Genomic DNA, 4,595 nt, shown 5'->3' with positions numbered 1-4,595 from the left:
CGGCCAGTGGTTTTCCTGTTGTTGCTCCCTACTGTTCTTGCTCCCTCAGCTCGTGTGTGTGTGTGTGTATGTATGTGTCATAATCATAAGCCATTCACTCATTGATTAATTAATTTGACATACTAAACAGCAAAATTAGACTGCATATAATCATTTATTTTCCCATTCTTTTGGTTTTGATTTCATAGGTGGGTATGTCATGAATGGCTTATTTATTTTAAAAATAACAATGCATTTTTATTTGTTTTTATCAGTACACGCGATGTACGAAAGAAAACGCTACAAACTCACAATAATAATCATGTTTTGGACCGGTCTCCATTTTGGAGAACATTGTTACTTCAGTACAGTTGGGTATTCAAAGTATTCTTCTCCGGAGTCTTGCTCAAAGTTGAACTCTTTCAAACTTATGCATGCACAGTAATCTGCAGTTCACTCTCTGGCAATAACGAGATGACAACGTGCTGAAAGTTCCCAGTAATCATCAATCATACTGTCATAGTTTGACTGTACCAAGGGTGAGCAGCGGGGGAAATGGGTGCTCGCGTTTAGGGTTAACAATTATTGCAACCATAGTCGCGGGCTTCTTTAAAAATGCACGTAAAATCTGATAAGATTGAGCATTAATGCACGTGTTCCTGTGCAAGCAATTGAAACGGGCAAACTGTACAGGAAGGAACTGCAGGTGATGGTTTGAACCGAAGGTAGACACAAAATGCTGGAGTAACTCAGCGAGATGGGCGGCATCTCTGGAGAGAAGGAATGGGTCGAGAACCTTCTTGAGATGTTGCCAATTTTGAAAGTTCTATTACAAGTTGAGCCTAGTGGATTCATAAAATGATTGCTACAGAAAATAACATCTCATCACCCCCCCCCCCCCCCCCTCGCACTCAATGTCTGAGTCTGGACAGTTCCTACTCTCAGCCGCCTCGCTTACCCCTCCCTGGCAGTGGTCCGAGCACGGCACCGGCCACATCACACGGTCCCTCCTCCATCACCATCCCACCCCCAGGATCAGTGACGGGGCAGGTACCGGTACCTCCGACTGCGACAAGCTGCCTGATAAATGGTCAGTCTCCCGCACGTTCCCACCGCCCTCTGTAACCGGATTGGGGACAATGAAGTCGGAGGAAATCTCCGAGGCTGGCATTGAGCGGACCTGTCTGGAGTCCGACCAGAGGACACATTCGGAAAAGACCCTGCCCTTTTCCGTACCCATGGTCCCCGCCCCATGGGTGCGGAGTCTCCCCTACTCCCTCAGCCGGTGGGGCAGCACATCCCTCATCTGGGCTTGCAGCCTCAACGGAGAGCCCAGGCAGGAGACCCACCCCCACGCTCAAGTCTCCCCCTTCAGGCTGCCCCTGGTCATCCTGTAAGCCAGGGGACATGTTCTCTGGGGAACAGCTCCTCAGGTGGTCCCTGTACTACAGAGGCATCCTCAGCTCAGAGGAAGCGTGTCCTAGGTACTCCACCTCAACAGGGGGTGAAGGCCCCCCCACTTCTGGATTTCATAGCCATAGTCCGTATCGGAGGTCCCATGCCTCCTCCTCTTCCGGCCACGAGTGTGCTGTGGTACAGTGAGCTCCATTGCAGAAGCCTCTGCCTCTGCACTACCGTCTACCTGCTCACCCTCTCCAGCTTCCCGTTTGACCTTAGGGTCCTTAAGCTTCCCTGGGCTAGGTTTGGATGCGTGCATGAGTTTATCTACCGCCAGGGGTCCCGCTTGGAGGTGTTTCTTCTTTTTCTTAGCTTTCCTCCCCTTCTGACGTTCCTATCCCTCATCCGCTCCACTAGGGGCGCTGCATCGATGGCAGCCTGTCTTTTATGTCTTTTTTTAATTTTAGTCAGTTTTAAAAGTATGTTTTGGGGATTCTTTAGCTTTTCTATGTGTGGGTGGGGGGGGGGGGTAGGGTAAGGGGAAACCGTTTCACAGTCACTTCCTGGCGAGGACGCGACTATTCTCCGAGTTCTGTCCTCGCGGCCTACCACCTGGATTGGAGCGGCCTTTCCTGCCGGGGACCCGGACCAGAGCTTCAGCAGTGGCGGCGCAGCGCTGGATTCACCGCCTACCTGGATCGCCGTTTGAAGTTCCGGAGTGTTGGGCCGCTGCTCCAACATCGCGGAGCTGTGGTTCGTATTCTGGAGTATGGTGTACAATTTTGGTCGCCTAATTATAGGAAGGATGTCAACAGAATAGAGAGAGTACAGAGGCGATTTACTAGAATGTTGCCTGGGTTTCAGCAACTAAGTTACAGAGAAAGGTTGAACAAGTTAGGTCTTTATTCTTTGGAGCGCAGAAGGTTAAGGGGGGACTTGATAGAGGTCTTTAAAATGATGAGAGGGATAGACAGAGTTGACGTCGATAAGCTTTTCCCATTGAGAGTAGGGACGGTTCAAACAAGAGGACATGACTTGAGAATTAAGGGACAGAAGTTTAGGGGTAATACGAGGGGGAACTTCTTTACTCTGAGAGTGGTAGCTGTGTGGAATGAGCTTCCAGTGGAAGTGGTGGAGGCAGGTTCAATTTTATCATTTAAAAATAAATTGGATAGGTATATGGATGGGAAAGGAATGGAGGGTTATGGTCTGAATGCAGGTAGATGGGACTAGGGGAAAATAAGTGTTCGGCACGGACTTGAAGGGCCGAGATGGCCTGTTTCCGTGCTGTAATTGTTATATGGTTAAACTGTTGTACTGGTTTGATGATCCTGGACTGCGGCATATATACTTTTAAGCGCCACGTGTATATATACAGTTGGCACAGGGAATGGACGTGGAGGGGAGGTTCAATGGGGAATTGGATGGTTTTTCCTATAGCATGTTCTGGAATTGCGATGTCATGCTAGTAATGAAGTGGGACATTTTTGCAGGAATTGTCCCAGAACCTGGGCTGCCAGCTCTACCACAGTGGCCCAGGAAAGCACTGCTGGCCCATCTGGGCCATCCAGATCTAACACAGTGGCCCGGAAAGGCAATGCTCCCTTGCTCCCTTACCCCCTCCCCCCCCACCCCACCCCCTGTACCTGTGGCAGTGGATGCCGATAATGTGCGTGGATACAAGATACATTTATTTTTCACATGTACCAATTGGTACGGTGAAATGTGTGGTCGCCATACAAATAATAAAGAGCACAGAACATCCCCGCTCAGCGGGGTCAAAATTGAGGGAAGGCTCCAAACATTCTGTCATCCTCCTCTGTTGTCCTCCCGTGGTCGGGGGACTCCCGAACCCCCCGCTGTCACCGGTATGGGCGGCCCGATGTTCAGGCACGCTCGCCAGGGTGATGGAAGTCCGACGTCGGGACTGGAGGACATCCTCAGCAGCTTGGACATCCGAAACAGCCACCTCCTACTGGAGTCCGCGGCTCCCGAAGTCCACTGGCCGAGCTGGGCGGAGATTCACCTAGACCTACTGGATCTCCCGGTTGCTAATCATTTTAACTTTCACATTCCCATACTGGCCCTTTCCGTACTGGGCCCCCTCCATTGCAAACTGGAGGAACAGCACCTCTTATTCTGCTTGGGTGGTGCACAACCCAACGGTAAGAGATTGAAAATTTCAATTTTAGATAGCTAATCATACCGCCACCACACCTGCACTCCACCTAATCTTCCTGTTACATCACAATTTGCAACTCTACTATCCTTTCGTGTCACACCTTGTGTTTGCATCTCTGCCCTTTGCCCAAACATCTACCTGTCAATCCCACTCCCCACTGGTCTCCACCTACTACTTGCCAGGCTTCATTTCATCCTGTCCTTCCACTCTTCCAACTTTCTTTTACCACCTCCTCACATTCTGAAGAAGAGTCCTGGCCCAAAAAAGTCCTCTATCCATGTTCTCCAGAAATACTGCATGATCTCGCTGAGTTACTCCAGCACTTTGTGTCCTTTTTGAAACATTTACGTCTGTAAAAGGGGTTAGGCCAATTCTAGAGCTACTTCTCCACTCTCAAATCCTAAACTCTGATTTAATCAATGTTCGAGATTTCTCCTTCCAATTTTTTTCTGATTATATCTGAACATACAAATTAGGGGGATTAGGCCACCTATCTCTTGATCCTGTGTAGGAAGGAACTACAGATGCTGGTTTAAACTGAAGATAGACACAAAAAAAGAGTAACTCAAAGGGTCAGACAGCATCTCTGGAGAAAAGGAATCGGTGATGTTTCGCGTCGAGACCCTTTTTCAGACTTGGTCATGCAACAAGATTAAGGATGAACTAATGGGAACCTCAATACTGTATTCTCATGTTCCCCTGTAAACCTTCAAGCCTTACTTATAAAAATCTGCTTCCACTAACCTTTGAGGAAGATTTCCCGGAATTCATGACTCAGACGGAGAATTCTCATGTCTTAAATGGCAAACCTCTTATTTTTTAAACAGTGTCAGTCTATAAACCAACTTCAAGGGCACTAACATTAATTACTATTTAGATAAATGATAATTACAATTTCTCAAAATTCAGATGTTAATTCGGGGATAGTTTGCAGAACTTTAGAAAAATATTCACAATATCTATTTGTAATATTTCAAATACGACTGAGGTGAAGCGATTTTCAAGTTATGAATAAAATCCAGAGATGATAAAGGTG

The sequence above is a fragment of the Amblyraja radiata genome, chromosome 11 (genome assembly GCF_010909765.2).
Source record: "Amblyraja radiata isolate CabotCenter1 chromosome 11, sAmbRad1.1.pri, whole genome shotgun sequence".
In the NCBI taxonomy this organism is placed as follows: domain Eukaryota; kingdom Metazoa; phylum Chordata; class Chondrichthyes; order Rajiformes; family Rajidae; genus Amblyraja; species Amblyraja radiata.
Note: the sequence above shows the minus strand (reverse complement) of the source record.